Below are 22,778 nucleotides of genomic sequence, written 5' to 3' on the forward strand. Positions count from 1 at the left end.
ATTCCTGTGCTGTGACATCACTGTGTGCACTATTCATGGGCAGTGACATCACTGTGTGCACTATTCCTGTGCTGTGACATCAGTGTGTGCACTATTCATGGGCAGTGACATCACTGTGTGCACTATTCCTGGGCAGTGACATCAGTATGTGCACTATTCCTGGGCAGTGACATCAGTGTGTGCACTATTCCTGGGTAGTGACATCAGTGTGCACTATTCCTGGGCAGTGACATCAGTGTGTGCACTATTCCTGTGCTGTGACATCAGTGTGTGCACTATTCCTGGGTGGTGACATCAGTATGCACTATTCCTGTGCTGTGACATCAGTGTGTGCACTATTCTTGTACTGTGACATCAGTGTGTGCACTATTCCTGTGCTGTGACATCACTGTGTGCACTATTCCTGTGCTGTGACATCAGTGTGTGCACTATTCCTGTGCTGTGACATCAGTGTGTGCACTATTCCTGTGCTGTGACATCAGTGTGCACTATTCCTGTGCTGTGACATCAGTGTGTGCACTATTCCTGTGCTGTGACATCACTGTGTGCATTATTCCTGAGCAGTGACATCAGTGTGCACTATTCCTGTGCTGTGACATCAGTGTGTGCACTATTCCTGTGCTGTGACATCACTGTGTGCATTATTCCTGAGCAGTGACATCAGTGTGCACTATTCCTGTGCTGTGACATCACTGTGTGCACTATTCCTGTGCTGTGACATCACTGTGTGCACTATTCCTGTGCTGTGACATCACTGTGTGCACTATTCCTGTGCAGTGATATCACCGTGTGCACTAATGTGTTACAGTGACATCACAGTGTGCACCGATCTTGAGCGGTGAGATCACCGTGTGCTGCCCGCTTATAGACGTACAGCCCGGGGGGGTGGGCTGAGTACCGGACCCTCCGATCCATCCAGCAGCACGGAGCCGTCCAGTATGGACCATGTCCGGGGCACCTGCAGCTCCGCCCGCCCCTCCGGGATTGTACACACGGCGCGTTCTTACTCTTATGGCGGCTTTTCCTCACTTCCGTGTCTTCCCCTCACGCATCACGTACTTCTCCCAACAGAGCCGACACCGCGCAGCAGAGCCGGGAAAGTCTTCTGCGACAAGGGCGCAGCCATGTTTGGATGACATCACTTCCTGGGCCGCACATCCGGTGGATGCTGCAGCAGCTGAGTGTAGCTGAGAGGTGTGAGTGAGTGTAGCTGAGAGGTGTGAGTGAGTGTAGCTGGGAGGTGTCAGTGAGTGTAGCTGAGAGGTGTCAGTGAGTGTAGCTGAGAGGTGTCAGTGAGTGTAGCTGAGAGGTGTGAGTGAGTGTAGCTGAGAGGTGTCAGTGTGTGTAGCTGAGAGGTGTCAGTGTGTGTAGCTGAGAGGTGTCAGTGGGTGTAGCTGAGAGGTGTGAGTGAGTGTAGCTGAGAGGTGTGAGTGAGTGTAGCTGAGAGGTGTGAGTGTGTGTAGCTGAGAGGTGTCAGTGAGTGTAGCCGAGAGGTGTCAGTGGGTGTAGCCGAGAGGTGTCAGTGGGTGTAGCTGAGAGGTGTCAGTGGGTGGAGCTGAGAGGTGTCAGTGTGTGTAGCTGAGAGGTGTCAGTGGGTGTAGCTGAGAGGTGTGAGTGAGTGTAGCTGAGAGGTGTGAGTGAGTGTAGCTGAGAGGTGTCAGTGTGTGTAGCTGAGAGGTGTCAGTGAGTGTAGCCGAGAGGTGTGAGTGAGTGTAGCCGAGAGGTGTGAGTGAGTGTAGCCGAGAGGTGTTAGTGGGTGTAGCCGAGAGGTGTCAGTGGGTGTAGCTGAGAGGTGTCAGTGGGTGGAGCTGAGAGGTGTCAGTGCGTGTAGCTGAGAGGTATGAGTGAGTGTAGCTGAGAGGTGTCAGTGAGTGTGGCTGAGAGGTGTCAGTGTGTGTAGCTGAGGTGTCAGTGAGTGTAGCTGAGAGGTGTAGTGAGTAGCTGAGAGGTGTCAGTGAGTGTAGCTGAGAGGTGTCAGTGAGTGTAGCTGAGAGGTGTCAGTGTGTGTAGCTGAGAGGTGTCAGTGAGTGTAGCTGAGAGGTGTCAGTGAGTGTAGCTGAGAGGTGTAGTGGGTGTAGCTGAGAGGTGTCAGTGGTTGAAGCTGAGGTGTCAGTGAGTGTAGCTGAGAGGTGTAGTGAGTGTAGCTGAGAGGTGTCAGTGAGTGTAGCTGAGAGGTGTCAGTGAGTGTAGCTGAGAGGTGTCAGTGAGTGTAGCTGAGAGGTGTCAGTGAGTGTAGGTGAGAGGTGTCAGTGAGTGTAGCTGAGGGGTCAGTGAGTGTAGCTGAGAGGTGTCAGTGAGTGTAGCTGAGAGGTGTCAGTGAGTGTAGCTGAGAGGTGTCAGTGAGTGTAGGTGAGAGGTGTCAGTGAGTGTAGCTGAGAGGTGTCAGTGAGTGTAGCTGAGGGGTCAGTGAGTGTAGCTGAGAGGTGTCAGTGAGTGTAGCTGAGGGGTCAGTGAGTGTAGCTGAGAGGTGTCAGTGTGTGTAGCTGAGATGTCAGTGAGTGTAGCTGAGAGGTGTAGTGAGTAGCTGAGAGGTGTCAGTGAGTGTAGCTGAGAGGTGTGAGTGAGTGTAGCTGAGAGGTGTCAGTGTGTGTAGCTGAGAGGTGTCAGTGAGTGTAGCTGAGAGGTGTCAGTGAGTGTAGCTGAGAGGTGTAGTGGGTGTAGCTGAGAGGTGTCAGTGGTTGAAGCTGAGGTGTCAGTGAGTGTAGCTGAGAGGTGTAGTGAGTGTAGCTGAGAGGTGTCAGTGAGTGTAGCTGAGAGGTGTCAGTGAGTGTAGCTGAGAGGTGTCAGTGAGTGTAGGTGAGAGGTGTCAGTGAGTGTAGCTGAGAGGTGTCAGTGAGTGTAGCTGAGGGGTCAGTGAGTGTAGCTGAGAGGTGTCAGTGACTGTAGCTGAGAGGTGTCAGTGAGTGTAGCTGAGGGGTCAGTGAGTGTAGCTGAGAGGTGTCAGTGAGTGTAGCTGAGAGGTGTCAGTGAGTGTAGGTGAGAGGTGTCAGTGAGTGTAGCTGAGAGGTGTCAGTGAGTGTAGCTGAGAGGTGTCAGTGAGTGTAGCTGAGAGGTGTCAGTGAGTGTAGCTGAGAGGTGTCAGTGAGTGTAGCTGAGAGGTGTCAGTGAGTGTAGCTGAGAGGTGTCAGTGAGTGTAGCTGAGGGGTCAGTGAGTGTAGCTGAGAGGTGTCAGTGAGTGTAGCTGAGAGGTGTCAGTGAGTGTAGGTGAGAGGTGTCAGTGAGTGTAGCTTAGAGGTGTCAGTGAGTGTAGCTGAGAGGTGTCAGTGAGTGTAGCTGAGAGGTGTCAGTGAGTGTAGCTGAGGGGTCAGTGAGTGTAGCTGAGAGGTGTCAGTGGGTGTAGCTGAGAGGTGTCAGTGGGTGAAGCTGAGAGGTGTCAGTGGGTGAAGCTGAGAGGTGTCAGTGAGTGTAGCTGGGAGGTGTCAGTGAGTGTAGCTGAGAGGTGTCAGTGAGTGTAGCTGAGAGGTGTAGTGGGTGTAGCTGAGAGGTGTCAGTGGGTGAAGCTGAGGTGTCAGTGAGTGTAGCTGAGAGGTGTAGTGAGTGTAGCTGAGAGGTGTCAGTGAGTGTAGCTGAGAGGTGTCAGTGAGTGTAGCTGAGAGGTGTCAGTGAGTGTAGGTGAGAGGTGTCAGTGAGTGTAGCTGAGAGGTGTCAGTGAGTGTAGCTGAGGGGTCAGTGAGTGTAGCTGAGAGGTGTCAGTGAGTGTAGCTGAGAGGTGTCAGTGAGTGTAGGTGAGAGGTGTCAGTGAGTGTAGCTGAGAGGTGTATGTGAGTGTAGTTGAGAGTTGTCGGGGTAGCTGAGAGGTGTCAGTGAGTGTAGCTGAGAGGTGTCAGTGAGTGTAGCTAAGAGGTGTATGTGAGTGTAGTTGAGAGGTGTCGGTGTAGCTGAGAGGTGTAGGTGAATGTGTAGCTGAGAGGTGTCGGTGTAGCTGAGAGGTGTCAGTAAGTGTAGCTTGGAGGTATCCAGGGGGGACCTATCCAATTAGTGCAGTACTCTGCTGTAGGGGCTCTGAAAGAATAACTTGTACTTACGGCTATGGAGTTTTGTCTAATGCAGGGTGAGGACATGGCTCGGCACATTCAGTAGTACAGGTCCCAGTACAGTAGTACAGGCCCCAGTACAGTACAGTAGTACAGGCCCCAGTACAGTACAGTAGTACAGGCCTCAGTACAGTAGTACAGACCGCAGTACAGTACAGTAGTACAGGCCGCAGTACAGTACAGTAGTACAGGCCTCAGTACAGTAGTACAGGCCCCAGTACAGTACAGTAGTACAGGCCGCAGTACAGTACAGTAGTACAGGCCCCAGTACAGTACAGTAGTACAGGCCCCAGTACAGTACAGTAGTACAGGCACCAGTACAGTAGTACAGGCCCCAGTACAGTACAGTAATACAGACCGCAGTACAGTACAGTAGTACAGGCCCCAGTACAGTACAGTAGTACAGGCCCCAGTACAGTACAGTAGTATAGGCCCCAGTACCGTACAGTAGTACAGGCCCCAGTACAGTACAGTAGTACAGGCCCCAGTACAGTACAGTAGTACAGGCCCCAGTACAGTACAGTAGTACAGGCCCCAGTACAGTACAGTAGTACAGGCCCCAGTACAGTACAATAGTACAGGCACCAGTACAGTAGTACAGGCCCCAGTACAGTACAGTAATACAGGCCCCAGTACAGTACAGTAGTACAGGCCCCAGTACAGTACAGTAGTACAGGCACCAGTACAGTAGTACAGGCCCCAGTACAGTACAGTAATACAGGCCCCAGTACAGTACAGTAGTACAGGCCTCAGTACAGTACAGTAGTACAGGCACCAGTACAGTACAGTAGTACAGGCCCCAGTACAGTAGTACAGTCCCCAGTACCGTACAGTAGTACAGGCCCCAGTACCGTACAGTAGTACAGGCCCCAGTACAGTACAGTAGTACAGGCACCAGTACAGTAGTACAGGCCCCAGTACAGTACAGTAGTACAGGCCCCAGTACAGTACAGTAATACAGGCCCCAGTACAGTACAGTAGTACAGGCCCCAGTACAGTACAGTAGTACAGGCACCAGTACAGTACAGTAGTACAGGCCCCAGTACAGTAGTACAGGCCCCAGTACCGTACAGTAGTACAGGCCCCAGTACCGTACAGTAGTACAGGCCCCAGTACAGTACAGTAGTACAGGCACCAGTACAGTACAGTAGTACAGGCCCCAGTACAGTACAGTAGTACAGGCCCCAGTACAGTACAGTAGTACAGGCCCCAGTACCGTACAGTAGTACAGGCCCCAGTACAGTAGTACAGGTCCTATGAGACAAAGACATTTTTCATTTTCTCTGACTAACGATAAATGATCGCAAACTGGCACTTTTGCAAACGACCTCAAATCGTTCTCCACAATACATGGAATGATAGTGGTTAATTACCAATGTTCTAGCAAATAACCAAACAATGTGTACATACACCAAAAGATCAGCAAACAATTAACAATGATTGTATGGTCAACTTAAACGATGCAATCCACAACACACAAATGGCTTCCCTTTAGTAATTTGATCAATGCTTAAAGGGATGCTCCAGCTAAAAAGAAAAATTCAGATCAATTGATGTCAGAAAGTTATATAGATTCGTAAAAAAAATCACTGGAGCTCCCCTTTAAATTCAAACGCCATCATGATTTTTCACACAATATTCATATGTAATAGGGCCCTTAATGCCCAAATGACCGTCTCTCTTCATAGCTACTAAATATATTATATAAATCTGTGTTATGTTCTCCAGAGGAAATAAAAAACACATCCAAACACATATCAACCTTTTAATCTCTGCTCAGAATTGTATCTGAGGGTAGTGTCAGGTTTATTCCGTTTTATATTTTCCGAATCCCATTTCTGCTCACAGACGGATGTCCCACTTTACTGGACAGGCATCACCACAATGTCTTTATTTCCTTTTATACATTCGAATGAGAGTGGCCGCCTTTTCTTATTTTCATTGTAGATTGCAATATTTGTCAATTTCTCTTCTTCTTTTGTGCACTGTTCTCCCCTGACAGCCCAGCACAATGGAGTACGCTCTAACCGCATCAATAAAAAGATTACAGCAATAATAGCAAATGGTATAGCGCCATGGATTGTGCGATGCAGCCTAGAACAATGGAGTCAACGTTTTAACATAAGACCTTAAAGTGTCACTGTCGTTTACATTTTTATTTATATTTTTTTGCAGAAATCAATAGTACAGGTGATTTAAAAAAACTTTGTAATTGGGTTTATTAGCTGAAAAATGCGTTTTTATCATGAAAAAGCAGTTTGAAGCTCTCCCCCCTGTCTTCATGGTTCTCTTATGGAGAGGGGAGGGGTGGAGGGAGATGAGGCACCAAAACAGGACATAAAAGAGTTAATTTACAGCTACATCACGACCTATCTCCTCTGAAGTCAGCACTGACCTCTGAATACCGGCTTTCACACAGGTCCTGCTGTGTAATCCTTTGTTCTCTGGTGAGGTGCTGGTGACTAATCTCCCTCCTCCCCCCTCCTCTCTCCATAGACTACACAGGGCTCGACTCATGTAAAAGAGCCTAGAGTTCCTGATAATGAGCAGTGAATGAGAGAGAGAGGAGGGGGGGGGGACCTGGGGAAAGTCTTTTTGAATACAGATAATGGCATTTTTGCCTAATAAACACAATTACAAAGTTTCTTAAAATCGCCTGTACAATTGATTTCTGCAAAAATAAAAATAAAAAATATGACAGTGACATTTTAACTAGATACATCTGGCTTGTTAAATCCAAACGGGCTTTTAATATTTCAACAGAATGGTTTGGGGTAACGTTCAGAGAAATATTTTACTACAGTTCACAAACAGACAACAGTCGCCGTTTTAAAGTTATAAGTAGAGATGAGCGAAGTGCTTCGTTTGCCCGGCACTCAGCTTATACGCCGGCTGCCTTTGATCTCCATGCCGCTCCACCCCGGGTGCCTGGAAAAGCTGGATCCAGTCCTTGGAAACTTCTCCCTCTTTCCCAGGACTGGATCCACCTTTTCCAGGCACCCGGGGTGGAGCGGCATGGAGATCAAAGGCTGCCGGCCTATAAGCTGAGTGCCGAGCAAACGAAGCGCTTCACTTCATTTGTCATTGTAATTTTGCTCATCTCTAATTATAATAAAATAGTTGCAATTCTTTATCACCTACCAGAAAACCAATTCCCATTGGCTTTATAGATAATGCACCAAATGTTATAAAACGTCATTCCGGATTTTTTTATTTTCATTTTTAGAATAAAAACACTTATAGTTGGTTATTATTTTATTATATTTTATGTTGTTCTCTAGGTCTAAGTGGTCTATTAAAAGGATATTCTCATCTCCTAAAGTTTTATTATTTGATAGATAATGCAAAAGTAAGCAATTCCTCAAATGTTTTATTAGCAGAATTGCTTACTTTAGAATTTTGGCCCTATTTTTTCACCCTATATTGACAGCTTGTTGCTTAGGTTACCAATCACTGCTCTCCATTCTGTTAAAGGTGGCCAGGATCCTCGGGAGCTGTAAGTATGCTTTTTCCGGCTTCTGTGTTCAGGGCTTGTGGATTGTCCCTGGAGGCGTCTGTAATCTCAATGGGAGACACAGAGATGCAGAGCTGATTCAGCTCAGCATTGCTGTGTCCCGTTCTCCTAGGGATGTGGCAGTGCCGAGCTGAATCAGCCAGGTGAGAAATTACTATCAGGCTGCTTGTTCAGCCCAACTTCTCAGCACCAGAGTGCAGAAAGCATGGCCTCCCTGACCTTCCCATCAAATCTATTACTTTCCTTTCTGCTAAAGGATAGACCTGCAATCGTTTACCTTCCTGTATCCCACTCCTTTGCACTAATTGATAGGCTCAGGATGTTCTTCTAGCCCCAAATCCCACATAAACCTGAAGCTTCCCTCTTTAACCCCTTAGTGACCGCCGATACGGCTTTCTACGGCGGTCACTAATGGTCCTTATTCTGCTGCCATCAGCTTTTTACGGCGATGGCGAGAATAAGGCTGCGGGGCCGGGACGGCCCCCACCCCATCCCCCCGGCTACCGGAGGTAGCTGAGGGGTTGGGGCAGTGTGTGAGGTCCGTCCCGGCCCCCCTCCTTACCGACGATCGCCGCTATTAACGTTATAGCGGCGACCGTCGGTAAAGGAGATTACCGGTGCCGCCGCCGCCTTTCATCTCCCCCCGCCGTGAATCTACGGCGGGGGGAGATGAAATAACTGTCCCCCAGACCTCAGATCAGCCCCCCCTAGTGCCCCAATAACTAACCCCCCTCCCCCGGCGGCCATCATTTCCAAGATGGCCGCCGCCATCGCTGTGAACCGACTAATGTCGGTTCACAGCGATGTAAAAGTTAAAATGAATGAAAGCCCCATGCTCTCCGCCACCGGAGGTAGCGGAGAGCATGGGGCAGTCATCGGGGACCCCCCTGTTTGGTCCCGGTACAAGCGATCAGCGGTATATACTATATACCGCTGATCGCTTGTACCATGTGCTCCTGGCACTTTTTATCCCCTGTCACCATGAATGATTGGTGACAGGGGATAAAAAGTGATGTCACCCCCCCTTCCCCATATACTCACCGGATCCACGGAGCTCCTTCCTCCTCGACGTCCTGGCTGGTTATGAAGTGCGCATGCGCTTCACAACCAGCCAACTCTGAAAATTTAAAGTGACAGAGACCAATTTGGTCTCTGTCACTGAACTATGATTACTGAGATAGAAAATATCACAGTAATCATAGTAATACAGTGAAAATGAATGTGTAAAGTACAAAAAGTGACAAACATACAAAAAAATAAAACACACACTTTTTATTATAGTAAGAATTGAACCACCGCACGTTGCCCGTAACCACCGCACGTTGCCCGTAACCACCGCACGTTGCCCGTAACCACCACACGTTGCCCGTAACCACCACACGTTGCCCGTAACCACCACAAATTGCCAGTGACCCCCTCCCGATTGCCCGTAACCACCCCAAATTACATGTACCCACCCCAGATTACCTATAAGCACTTCAGTTTATCAGTAACAATCCCAGATTGTCTGTAACCCTTCCAGGTTGCACATAACCCCCCAGGTTCCCCGTAATCATGCCAGATTACATGTAACCCCCCCCCAGATTGCACGTAACCACCGCGCGTTGCCTCTGACCACGCCACGATGCCTCTGACCACCGCACGTCGCCTCTGACCACCGCACGTCGCCTCTGACCACCGCACGTCGCCTCTGACCACCGCACGTCGCCTCTGACCACGCCAAATTGCCAATGACCCCCTCCAGATTGCGGTGCCCATGCCAGATAACAGGTATCCACCCCAGATTGCCTATAAGAACTTCAGTTTATCCGTAACCACCCCACATTGCCCGTAACCACCCCACGTTGCCCGTAAGCACCCCAGATTGTCAGTAAGCACTGCAGGTTGCCCGTAACCACCCCACGTTGCCCGTAACCACCCCAGATTGTCTGTAAGCACTGCAGGTTGCCCGTAACCACCCCAGATTGTCTGTAAGCACTGCAGGTTGCCCGTAACCACCCCACGTTTCCTGTAACCATCCCAGATTGTCTGTAAGCACAGCAGATTGCCCGTAACCAGCCCACGTTGCCTGTAACCAGCCCACGTTGCCTGTAACCAGCCCACGTTGCCTGTAACCAGCCCACGTTGCCTGTAACCACCCCACGTTGCCGTAAACACAGCAGGTTGCCCGTGACCACCACACGTTGCCCATAACCACCCCTCGTTGCCCGTAACCACCCCACGTTGCCTGTAACCACCCCAGGTTGCCGTAACCACAGCAGGTTGCCCGTGACCACCCCATGTTGTCCGTAACCACCCCAGATTACCTGTAACCACCTCAGGTTGCCCATAACCACCCCTGGTTGCCCGTAACCACCCCACATTACCTGTAATCTCATTTTTTTTATTCTATTTTACTAACTGCGCTATTCTAATAACCATTACTAGCTGCAATTTTGCTCCTGTAAATTGGCGCTCCTTCCCTTCTGAGCCCTGCTGTGTGCCCATACAGTGGTTTATGCCCACATATGGGGTACCGTTGTACTCAGGAGAACCTGCGTTACAGATTTTGGGGTACGTTTTCTCTCCTGTTCCTCGTCAAATTGAGAAATTTCAAACGAAACCAACATATTATTGGAAAAATTAGAGTTTTTCATTTTTACTGGCCAATTTTGAATACTTTCCTCTAATACCTGTGGGGTAAAAATGGTCACCACACCCCAAGATGAATTCTTTGAGGGGTGCACTTTCCAAAATGGGGTGACTTTTGGGGGGAATCTATTCTGCTGACACTACAGGGGCTCTGCAAACGCACCTGGCGCTCAGAAACTTCTTCAGAAAAATCTGCACTGAAAATGCTAATTGGCGCTCCTTCCCTTCTGAGCCCGGCTGTGTGCCCATGCAGTGGTTTATGCCCACATATGGGGTACCGTTCTACTCAGGAGAACCTGCTTTACATATATTGGGGTGACATTTCTCTCCTGTTCCTCGAGAAATTGAGAAATTTCAAACTAAAGGAACATATTATTGGAAAAAATCGAGTTTTTCATTTTTACTGTCTACTTTTGAATACTTTCCTCAAACACCTGTGGGGTCAAAATGCTCACCACACCCCAAAATAAATTCTTTGAGGGGTGCACTTTCTAAAATGGGGTGACTTATTGGGAGATTTTACTCTGCGGACACTACAGGGGCTCTGCAAACGCACCTGGCACTCAGAAACTTCTTCAGCAAAATCTGCATTGAAAAAGCTAATTGGCGCTACTTTCCTTCTGAGCCCTCCTGTGTGCCCATGCAGTGGTTTATGCCCACATATGATGTACCTTTTCACTTAGGAGAACCTGCGTTACAAATTTTGGGGTACTTTTTTCCTCTTGTTCCTCATAAAATTGAGAAATTTCAAACTAAAAGAACATAATATTGGAAAAATTTGAGTTTTTAATTTTTACTGTCTACTTTTGAATACATTCCTCTAATACCTGTGGGGTCAAAATGGTCACCACACACCAAGATGAATACTTTGAGGGGTGCACTTTCCAAAATGGAGTGACTTATGGCGAGATTTTACTCCGCTGGCACTACAGGGGCACTGCAAACGCACCTGGCGCTCGGAAACTTCTGCAGCAAAATCTGCATTGAAAAAGCTAATTGGCGCTCCTTCCCTTCTGAGCCCTCCTGTGTGCCCATGCAGTGGTTTATGCCCACATATGGGGTACCATTGTACTCAGGAGAACCTGCGTTACAAATTTTGGGGTACTTTTTTCCTCTTGTTCCTCGTGAAATTGAGAAATTTCAAACTAAACGAACATATTATTGGAAGAATTCGAGTTTTCCATTTTTACTGTCTTCTTTTGAATACTTTCCTGTAATACCTGTGGGGTCAAAATGGTCACCACACACCAAGATGAATTCTTTGAGGGGTGTACTTTCCAAAATGGGGTGACTTATGGGGGTTTTTTTCTCTGCTGACACTACAGGGGCACTGCAAACGCACCTGGCGCTCAGAAAATTCTTCAGCAAAATTTGCATTGGAAAAGCTAATTGGCGCTCCTTCCCTTCTGAGCCCGGCTGTGTGCCCATACAGTGGTTTACGCCCACATATGGGGTACCGTTGTACTCAAGAGAACCTGCATTACAAATTTTGTCGTGCTTTTTGTCTCATATTCCTTTTGAAAATGAGAAACTTTAATCTAAACGTATATATTATTGGAAAATTAAAATTTTCAATTTTTTTACTGCCTAATTGTGAATACTTTCCTCCAGCCCCTGTAGGGTTAAAATGCTCATTATACCCCTAGATTAATTCTTTAAGGTGTGTAGTTTCCAAAATGGGGTCACTTATGGGGGTTTTCAGGATACCAGACTTCTAAATCCATTTAAAAAAAGAACTGGTCCCTAAAAAAATCAGTTTCACGAAAATGTGATAATTTGCTGATACATTTCTAAGCCCCATAACACCCTAAAAAAGTAAAATATGTTTACCAAATTATGCCAGAATAAAGAAGACATATTGGTAATGTGACTTAGTAACTAATTTATGTGCTACGACTTTCTTTTTTTAGAAGCAGAGAATTTCAAAGTTCATAAAATGCAAATTTTTTCAATTTTTCATGATATTTTGATGTTTTTCACAAAAAACACACAAAATAGTGACCAAATTTTGCCACTAACATAAAGTGCCATATGTCACGAAAAAACAATCTCAGAATCGCTAGCATACGTTAAAGCATCACTGAGCTATAAGAGCATAAAGTGAGACAGGTCAGATTTTGAAAAATTAGCCTGGTCATTAAGGCCCAAACTAGCTGCAGCACGAAGGGGTTAAAAACCCAGATACATTTAAAAACCTAATACAGTAATACCTCGGTTTTCGAACGCTTTGGAACTCGAACTGCTTGGTATTCGAACGAAAATTTACCCAGAAGTAGTGTTTGGAATTCGAACTTTGCTCGGTTTTCGAACGTTTTTGCGAGCGTGGATGGTGGGTTGTACCTGGCGAGATAAGCAGTGGTGAGGCTTCACATACAGTACAGTGCTGTATAAGACTGCTGGAGTGCATATACAGTGCAGTAGTAGTACAGGCAGTGCACCACCATCTCCCATACATTTCAGTGCTTGGATGGGGGGGATGCTATACAGTAAAGGATGGGTGAGGAGTTGGTAACTACTGTACTATAATCAGGGCCACCATCAGGAATTTTGGGGCCCCATACAACCAAAGTGTCTGGGCCCCCCACATTAATATAAAAAAAATTGCTGGGAGGTATAATTTGGTTCAGATCAATTCTAGAGAACTGGCTCATATACCCCATTTTCCCCAGTGGCTTAAAATGTAACCTCTGTTATACAGTTATAAAATTGTAGAAACTAAATGTGAACAAGGTGCAATTTAAATGTCACCATACAGACACTTACTTGTATAGCTGCCTCTTGTGCTCTGAATGCAGTGCATTATATTCACCCTTGCAACGTACAATTTATAGCGTTTTTACAAGCCCAGCGGGGCTCATTATGATGGAGACTAAAACTTATACAAGAGTGGGGTAGGGGTTCCCCTGTATTCAGAATGCTGTTGAGTGCTAGGCAATGCCCCGTTTGGGGTTATTGAATTTCGAGGGTCTGGGGGGCTGTTTGATTTGTATATGTTCACCAATATCCCCCCCCCCCCCCCCCCGGTATGCTCACTAACATAGAATATGTTGATAAGGCTAATATAATGAGGCTGTTCCATGTTAGTGAGCATATACAAATCACCCCCCCCCCCCCCCCCCCCCCCAAGGCAGACTAGTTTAGCTCACACAAGACAGTGATAGCGAATACATGGCGGTTAGAACACTTTCTAGGAGATCCTGTTTGTGCAGCAGAGGTGTCTTTATCCTGGTCTGCATAGACCCTCGAAATTCAATAATCCCAGACAGGGCATTGCCTAGCACTCAACAGCATTCTGAATACAGGGGAACCCCTACCCCACTCTTGTATAAGTTTTAGTCTCCATCATAATGAGCCCCGCTGGGCTTGTAGACACGCTATAAATTGTACGTTGCAAGGGTGAATATAATGCACTGCATACAGAGCACAAGAGACAGCTATACAAGTAAGTGTCTATTTGAATTGCACCTTGTTCACATTTAGGTTTTACAATTTTATAACTGTATAACATAGGTTACATTTTAAGCCACTGGGGAAAATGGGATATATGAGCCAGTTCTCTAGAATTGATCTCACACACAGACACCAGCACACATGTATACAGACACCAGCACACATGTATACAGACACCAGCACACATGTATACACACATACAGACACCAGCACACATGTATACAGACACCAGCACACCAGGGCACGATGAAGTTTGAACTTCTGCAACCTGGAGAAATCACCTGATATCACCTGCAGTCCTATGTAACACCACATAACACAGTGGTATCTCTGAGTACAAATAATGTAGTAGATTTCACCTGCAGTCCTATGTAACAGCACAGATAACACAGTGATATCCCTCTGAGTACACATAATGTAGTAGTCACCTGCAGTCCTATGTAACAGCACAGATAACACAGAGATATCTCTGAGTACAGATAATGTAGTAGCTGTCACCTGCAGTCCTATGTAACACCACAGATAACACAGTGATATCTCTGAGTACAGATAATGTAGTAGCTGTCACCTTGGGGCACCCCTACTAAATGATGTTCTACAAAATAAGAAAAGTGTCATACAGGGACTCACAGGTGACGTCTTCTTTGATCTGAGGCGTCACTTTCCCTTTTCCTCTCCATCCGGCCCAGACCTCCATGATGATTCATTCCAGATATGTTTCATCTTTTCAGAACCTGCGAGACAAACAATTTAGGCTCCGCACATTTCTAGCAGCTTCCTTTCCTTTCTCCCCCCTGTCGGCTCCCATAGTAACTGCGCTGTTTGGTGTTATGTGCAGTAAAGCGAGTAGGAATTTGGGATGCCCCCTGTATGTAGGATCCCCTGCTGTGCCCCCTGTATGTAGGATTCCCTGCTGTGCCCCCATGAGCTAATAATGCCCCTAGAGGTGGCCCCCATGAACTAATAATGCCCCCAGAGGTGCCCCCATATACTAATAATGCCCCCAGAGGTGCCCCCATATACTAATAATGCCCCTAGAGGTGCCCCCATGAACTAATAATGCCCCCAGAGGTGCCCCCATATACTAATAATGCCCCCAGAGGTGCCCCCATGAGCTAATAATGCCCCCAGAGGTGCCCCCATATACTAATAATGCCCCCAGAGGTGCCCCCATGAACTAATAATGCCCCCAGAGGTGCCCCCATATACTAATAATGCCCCCAGAGGTGCCCCCATGAACTAATAATGCCCCCAGAGGTGCCCCCATATACTAATAATGCCCCCAGAGGTGCCCCCATATACTAATAAAGCCCCCAGAGGTGCCCCCATATACTAATAATGCCCCCAGAGGTGCCCCCATGAGCTAATAATGCCCCCAGAGGTGCCCCCATATACTAATAATGCCCCCGGAGGTGCCCCCATGAACTAATAATGCCCCCGGAGGTGCCCCCATGAACTAATAATGCCCCCAGAGGTGCCCCCATGAACTAATAATGCCCCCAGAGGTGCCCCCTTGAACTAATAATGCCCCCAGAGGTGCCCCCATATACTAATAATGCCCCCAGAGGTGCCCCCATACACTAATAATGCCCCCAGAGGTGCCCCCATACACTAATAATGCCCCCAGAGGTGCCCCCATATACTAATAATGCCCCCAGAGGTTCCCCCATGAACTAATAATGCCCCCAGAGGTGCCCCCATATACTAATAATGCCCCCAGAGGTGCCCACATGAGCTAATAATGCCCCCAGAGGTGCCCCCATATACTAATAATGCCCCCGGAGGTGCCCCCATGAACTAATAATGCCCCCGGAGGTGCCCCCATGAACTAATAATGCCCCCAGAGGTGCCCCCATGAACTAATAATGCCCCCAGAGGTGCCCCCATATACTAATAATGCCCCCAGAGGTGCCCCCATACACTAATAATGCCCCCAGAGGTGCCCCCATATACTAATAATGCCCCCAGAGGTGCCCCCATATACTAATAATGCCCCCAGAGGTGCCCCCATACACTAATAATGCCCCCAGAGGTGTCCCCCATATACTAATAATGCCCCCAGAGGTGCCCCTAAAAAAACAAACATCCTACTCACCTAATCCGCACTGTGGCTGCAGGCAGCAGCTCTTCCTCCTCCTCTTCGGGCTCCATCTTGCGAGCCGCAGGGACGGGACTTCCTGCAGGCGTGATGACGTCACATCATCACGCCTGCCGGAGAGGTCACGGCTTGGCCTCCCATAGGCTGCTGGTATGAAGTGCCAGCAGCCTATGGGAGGGAATACAGGAGTAGGACGCTGACAGGTCCTTCTCCTGTATTCTGATCGCTTTAATGTTCCGCCCGCTCAATGTGCGGGCGGAACATCAAAGCAATCAGTGCATCCCGAGAAGCTGCGCGGCCACAGCTTCTCGGGATGCTCAAAAACAGGTGGCAAGGGGGGCCGTGCGGGCACCCCTAGCGTAGCGGACGGGGGGGCGGCGGCCGGCGGGCCCCCCCCCCCATGTCTCTTAGGGTCCGGGCCCCATACGGCAGTACCACTTGTACTGCCCTATCGGCGGCCCTGACTATAATTGCTGGTTCTGATGAACATTTCTTATGTTTAATGTCCTGTACAGTATAGTGCTGTTCTGTACTGTACTGTAGTGATTATACTGAGCACTTATCAGTGTAATAAATGAGGATTGTAGGTAATTATTGGTGGCTGCTGGAACCAATTAATCACATTTACATTATCTCCTATGGGAAGACACTGCTTGGTTCTCAAACTGCCTTCCGGAACCAATTAAGTGCGAGAACCGAGGTACCACTGTATACGTTAAATACATTGCTTTAATAAAGTTTTATTACTTTGTAATATAACCTTATTAAAAAAAAAGCAAAGGCACTCCTGCTTTATATAAGATCTAAAGATTGTTTTCAAAATATAAATAAATATATCCCATAATAAAAGTATAAATCCCCCCCCCTTCCTATTTTTCTAATAAAAAGTGAAATTAAAACACAAACATATTTGGTATCGCCGCAAATGGAAATGTCTGATCTATTAACCCCTAGGCGACCTAGGACGTACCGATACATCCTGGAAGTCTGTCCCCAGACGACCCTTGACGTACTGGTACGTCCTGAGCTATGAAGTGCGTTACAGAGCGGAGCGCGCTTCATAGCAGGTGGGGGCCGGCTGCAATCAGCAACCGGCACCTCACCGTTAATGACACGCTGCAGCGTTTAAGTGTGAGAGGGGGGGCCCCCTGTCACTTACCGATCAGGACCCCCGCAATGTGACTGCGGGGGTCCCGATCGGTAAAACGGACCGCCGCAGGTCTCTCACCTGCCTCCGTGCGGTCCGATCGGCGCTCTGGTCACTGAGCCTGCAGAGCGCCGATAACACTGATCAATGCTATGCCTATGGCATAGCAATGATCAGTGTATAAAATAAAAGTATTGTATGTACAAGTCCCCCAAAGGGACTTAAAATGTATTTAAAAAAAAGTTAAAAACACCAACACACTACCCCAAAACCCCTCCCCCAATAAAAGTCTAAATCACCCCCATTTCCCATTATATAAATAAAACATATAAAAATAAATAAACATATAATTTACCGCAGCGTGCGTAATTGTCCGATCTATTAAACTATAACAAGCGTCATTGCAAACGGTGAACGGCGTACACGAAAAGAGGGAAAAAAGTGCGCGGATTACCGATTTTATGTTACATTATATATAAAAAAAATTAATAAAAAGTGATCAAAACTTCTGATCTTCACAAATATGGTATTAATAAGAACTAGAGATCATGGCTGAAAAAATGACACCCCATACAGCCCCGTAGGTGAAAAAATAAAACCGTTATAAGCGTCACAATAGGCCCATTTTATTAATATTTAATTGACAAAAACAAGGATTTCATAAAAAAAAAAATCAGCGATCGGGGGGGGTGGGGGGGTGGGGGTGTTGATCAGATGGCCGTGGCTGCAGGAGGGCGGCTGGAGTGATCATATACTTTACCTGATCCCGGCTCCGGCTTGCTGAAGACAACGGGAACCTGCTGCCATTTTGTCTGCCATTGAAAGAATATGGCAGAGATCCGCAGTGAGTCTCGCTGCAAATACGCACCGAGAGGATTCGCTGCGGATCCGCCAAGTGGGTTTGTACCCTAAAGGGGTTGTCAAGCGCTAGAAAAACATGGCCACTTTCTTCCAGAGACAGCACCACTTTTGTCTCCAGGTCAGGTGTGGTTTGTAGTTAAAGGCCACTTTTCCCCCTCTCTTGTCTCCAGATTAGGTGGGGTTTCAAACTCTGTTCCATTGAAGTAAATGGAGCTTAATTGCAAACCACACCTGAACTGGAGACAAGAGAGGGGGAAAAGTGGCGCTGGATAACCCCTTTAAGCTCCATTCAGTTCAATGGAACTGAGTGACAGAACCTGCACCCAAACTGGAGATAAGAGTGGTGCTGTCTCTGGAAGGAAGTGGTCTTGTTTTTGTAGCGCTAGATAACCCCTTTAACCTCACAAAGAATTCCTGATTTACATTATAATTTAGGGTGAAATAAAGGGCGTTGTTACAAAGTACAATGAATAGAACTCTTCCTAGTAGAAGCAGTATGTCTCCCTTCTGTCCTTCCCCTCCCTATAGATGTCTATAGGTAGCAACTGTAACCTGATCTCTCAGTGAACTAATAATCTCTCTTCATCTCTGCCTCTCTGAAATTCTATTGAGTACTGGTACGTCCTGAGCTATGAAGTGCGTTACAGAGCGGAGCGCGCTTCATAGCAGGTGGGGGCCGGCTGCAATCAGCAACCGGCACCTCACCGTTAATGACACGCTGCAGCGTTTAAGTGTGAGAGGGGGGGCCCCCTGTCACTTACCGATCAGGACCCCCGCAATGTGACTGCGGGGGTCCCGATCGGTAAAACGGACCGCCGCAGGTCTCTCACCTGCCTCCGTGCGGTCCGATCGGCGCTCTGGTCACTGAGCCTGCAGAGCGCCGATAACACTGATCAATGCTATGCCTATGGCATAGCAATGATCAGTGTATAAAATAAAAGTATTGTATGGCCGTGGCTGCAGGAGGGCGGCTGGAGTGATCATATACTTTACCTGATCCCGGCTCCGGCTTGCTGAAGACAACGGGAACCTGCTGCCATTTTGTCTGCCATTGAAAGAATATGGCAGAGATCCGCAGTGAGTCTCGCTGCAAATACGCACCGAGAGGATTCGCTGCGGATCCGGCAAGTGGGTTTGTACCCTAAAGGGGTTGTCAAGCGCTAGAAAAACATGGCCACTTTCTTCCAGAGACAGCACCACTTTTGTCCCCAGGTCAGGTGTGGTTTGTAGTTAAAGGCCACTTTTCCCCCTCTCTTGTCTCCAGATTGGGTGGGGTTTCAAACTCTGTTCCATTGAAGTAAATGGAGCTTAATTGCAAACCGCACCTGAACTGGAGACAAGAGAGGGGGAAAAGTGGCTCTGGATAACCCCTTTAAGCTCCATTCAGTTCAATGGAACTGAGTGACAGAACCTGCACCCAAACTGGAGATAAGAGTGGTGCTGTCTCTGGAAGGAAGTGGTCTTGTTTTTGTAGCGCTAGATAACCCCTTTAACCTCACAAAGAATTCCTGATTTACATTATAATTTAGGGTGAAATAAAGGGCGTTGTTACTAGAACTCTTCCTAGTAGAAGCAGTATGTCTCCCTTCTGTCCTTCCCCTCCCTATAGATGTCTATAGGTAGCAACTGTAACCTGATCTCTCAGTGAACTAATAATCTCTCTTCATCTCTGCCTCTCTGAAATTCTATTGAGTACTGGTTCTCACTTCGGAGATGGTACAGTACCTATAGGTGGCAGTAGAGGGACAGATTTCATCCTTCTAGTGGAGAGAGAGCTGTTTGTATAGAAGACAAATGTTACCAGATAATTAAAAATGAGTGATCTGGTTAGAATGTGGGGAAAAGGAGGAATCTGTTAAGCAGAGAAAAAATAATTTTCTGAGATCTATAAGATATATTCTAGTTTCTTATTCATAGTTTTTATGGAGAACAAAAATTATGAATTGAACTATGAATTAATCAAAGTATAAATAAAAAAAATTCTAGAACTTCAGAATATTTAATTTTTTTAAATTTTTTACAATTTCAGATTGCCACACTCCTCCTATCACTGATAGCCAGGTTACCTCTGGGTACAGCCACATACAAGGTCGGTTTTAGGCACTGTGCAAATAAAAATTTAACCACGAATACAGATGGTGGGTCTATAAATGTATAAGGGCCCATAGGAATGGATGGGTTCCTATTCTTTTTGTAACTGCGGATCCGCTAATACGGACAGAAATTACTGACGTGTGAATGTAGCCTTATGCCTTCGCGATTATTGCTAGTTATTAGAGATGAGTGAATCGTCTGAGCCCGAGCGTGCTTCATTTGATTACCGGTGGCTGAAGAAGTTGGATGCAGCTCTAAGGCCTCCTGGAATACATAGATACAGCCATAGGCCTATAGCTGTATTTATAATTTATAGGATTACCTGGGGCTGCATCCAACTTCTTCAGTCGCCGCTAATCAAATGTAGAACGGTTAGGCTTGGATGAACACAGGAACCATGCAGACTGTATGTATGATTACAGTACATGTTAAGGCTATGTTTGCACAACGTAAGTTCCATGCAACGGCCGTGATTAGTGCGGAACTTACATTCTGCTGTAGGCTGACGGAATGCCAGCCGGAGTGTATACACATAGGGGGAGATTTGTTAAACATGGTGTAAAGTCAAACTGGCTCAGATGCCCCTAGCAACCAATCAGATTCCACCTTTCATTCCTCACAAACTCTTTGGAAAATGAAAGGTGGAATCTGATTGGTTGCTAGGAGCAACTGAGCCAGTTTCACTCTACACCATGTTTGATATATCTTCCCCATAGTGTACACTCCGACCGGGATCCCTAGCGGTGCAGCGAGAAACTGACATGTCAGTTTTCTGCGGCCGCTATTCATTGAATAGCGGCCACAGAAAACTGCGTCACTTCACACAATGGAGCGTGCAGCTCCGGACGCATGTTTTATTGTGTGCAGTGGGGAATTCGGATGCGCACGCATCCGAAATCAGTGGCTGCAAAGATCACCCGTTATGATCGTGTGAACATAGCCTAAACCAGTAGCTCCTAAAAGGTCAACTTCTTACGTGATTGTAAGAAGGCACATTAAGTACTTCAGAAACTGCTTTTTTATATGTAGTAAGGAAGTAATTTTCGGTTCAAAGCTGGAAGCTTCTTCAAGGTTTGTCTTAAAACCTGATGAAGATCTCAGATATCTTTTGACTGTTTTTCCTTTTTTTTTTTTTTTTGTCTTTGATGCAGCTACAACCTGAGACTGCTCTCCAGGCCCCCCATCTCTCATACAGACCCCCCCCCCCCATGCCTCTGTCTCTCACACAGATAGCTCACACTGCCCTTCTAGCTTACAAACTGCTCTCTATGCTTCTTTCTTACAGATTGCTCTCTTGGTGCCCCTTTCCTCACAGACTGCTCCCCACACCCTTCATCTCTCTTACAGACTGCTCCCCATGGTCCCCAATGAATTCTCCCCTTTCTCCCTCTGTTACACAAACTGCCAGCCATACCCGAGAAATACGCCCAGTGCTCTTAACAAACATAATTGATTTTAGTCAAACTGTAAAATGGCGGGGCCCACAGAGCACAGATCGTTGCTGCAGGGGGAAACAAACCTGCTGATAGTACCCCTCTAAGGCAAGGGCTGCACGGACATCACTAACAACATATACAGCCCTTGCTGCATGATTATCAAGCCATGTAATAAGCTCAGCAAGCGGATCTAGCAGGTGGGTGCTCGCTTATCCAGAATCGGGCTGTGTAATATGTAATATGGTGTTCATGTGCTGATGTGCTCAATTAGCTGGAAATATTTAGTTATTTTTTTATTTACTTATTTGGTTACTGATTATTTATGTATTGCATTAGTATATTTTCCTAACTTGTGTATTAACCTCATTTTGCTTCATCATTTCTTTTGTTGTTCTTTGTGGTGTTTTTTTTTTTTTTTCTTTTTTCCCCACTTCTGGTCTACCCTGATGTGAACATCTTTTCCGTTGTTGATTAATCTTCAAGCCACGCTATAAGTAAATCGTATCATCATTATTCAGGCACACATTAATATCCAGTTCAATATAATATTGTAAGTTGCTTAATGTTGTTTTATGGTTGTTTGTGTCCTATAAGCTTCAGTGATGCTAAATGCTTTGCTCTAGCATAGATCACGGACACAACAATATAGTAAAGTATACTATGATCTTAAATTTTTCGGAACAAAACAGGAAAAGCAAATCTGATGAGAAAGACCTAAACATCAAAGGATAAATAAACCCCTTTTTTAACAGGAGGACAATGACTATTATACTTATGCAAATAAGCCTCTCTAGTCCTGAGGATATGTGGCAATGCACCCGTCCTGTGAAATCTAAGGATATTAGGAGACTCAGGCCAAGGACTTATATACAGGTATCTTCTACTAGCCTTACATTTCACAGTTGGACTATGTTTGAACTAAGTAAAAAAAAAATGTCAATTTTTTGCCGCATTTTAATTGACCTCAATGGAATGACGGCCGCCCAATGCAATGTGTATTAAATACCAGGCATTATCTGCATGGATATTAAAATATTGATCATGACAATTATTTGTGGACGTCTTTGGCAAACAACGGACCTTATTTTTTAGTTGTCTGCATTATTCCCTATGGTATTCATATAATAATAATGATAATAATAATGCTTTTATTTGTATAGCGCACACAGATTCCGCAGCACTTCACATAGTTTTGCCAATTATTGCTCATATTCAGGGGGGATCTGAGCGGCAAGATTGGCCCTGGGACCCCCGCCAGACTCCAGGATCTCCAGGGTGTACACATCACAGCCTAGCTGATGGACTGGCCATTCAGCCAGTCAGTGACTAGGGCGGGACGCCTCTCCAGTCACTAATTGGCTAAGTGGGCAGTCCATCAGCCGAGACTCAGGGGAAAATTACTTCCAGCAGGGTCCTACTGCTGTCCTACTACTCACCGCAGGCACAGGGAGAGGTAAGTGCCTACATATTATCAAATTACCCCCTGACGACTGCTGGATTTTCAAAATCATTG

At 46.7% G+C, this 22,778-nt stretch overlaps 1 protein-coding gene and 1 long non-coding RNA gene across 2 annotated transcripts in view; one reads left to right on the forward strand and one right to left on the reverse strand.

Annotated features, from left to right (window-relative positions):
- The window catches only part of TOP3B (DNA topoisomerase III beta), a 52,482-nt gene extending 51,074 nt beyond the window's left edge, over window positions 1–1,408 (reverse strand). The window contains exon 1 of the mRNA XM_069961106.1: window positions 1,008–1,408. The gene's annotated coding sequence lies outside the window, so the exon portion shown is untranslated. The remainder of the gene's footprint in view (window positions 1–1,007) is intronic.
- The window catches only part of LOC138785298 (uncharacterized), a 54,845-nt gene that overhangs the window by 4,861 nt on the left and 27,206 nt on the right, over window positions 1–22,778 (forward strand). The window contains exon 3 of the long non-coding RNA XR_011362092.1: window positions 19,765–19,824. This is a non-coding gene — a long non-coding RNA (uncharacterized lncRNA). The remainder of the gene's footprint in view (window positions 1–19,764; window positions 19,825–22,778) is intronic.

The sequence above is a fragment of the Dendropsophus ebraccatus genome, chromosome 3 (genome assembly GCF_027789765.1).
Source record: "Dendropsophus ebraccatus isolate aDenEbr1 chromosome 3, aDenEbr1.pat, whole genome shotgun sequence".
NCBI lineage: Eukaryota > Metazoa > Chordata > Amphibia > Anura > Hylidae > Dendropsophus > Dendropsophus ebraccatus.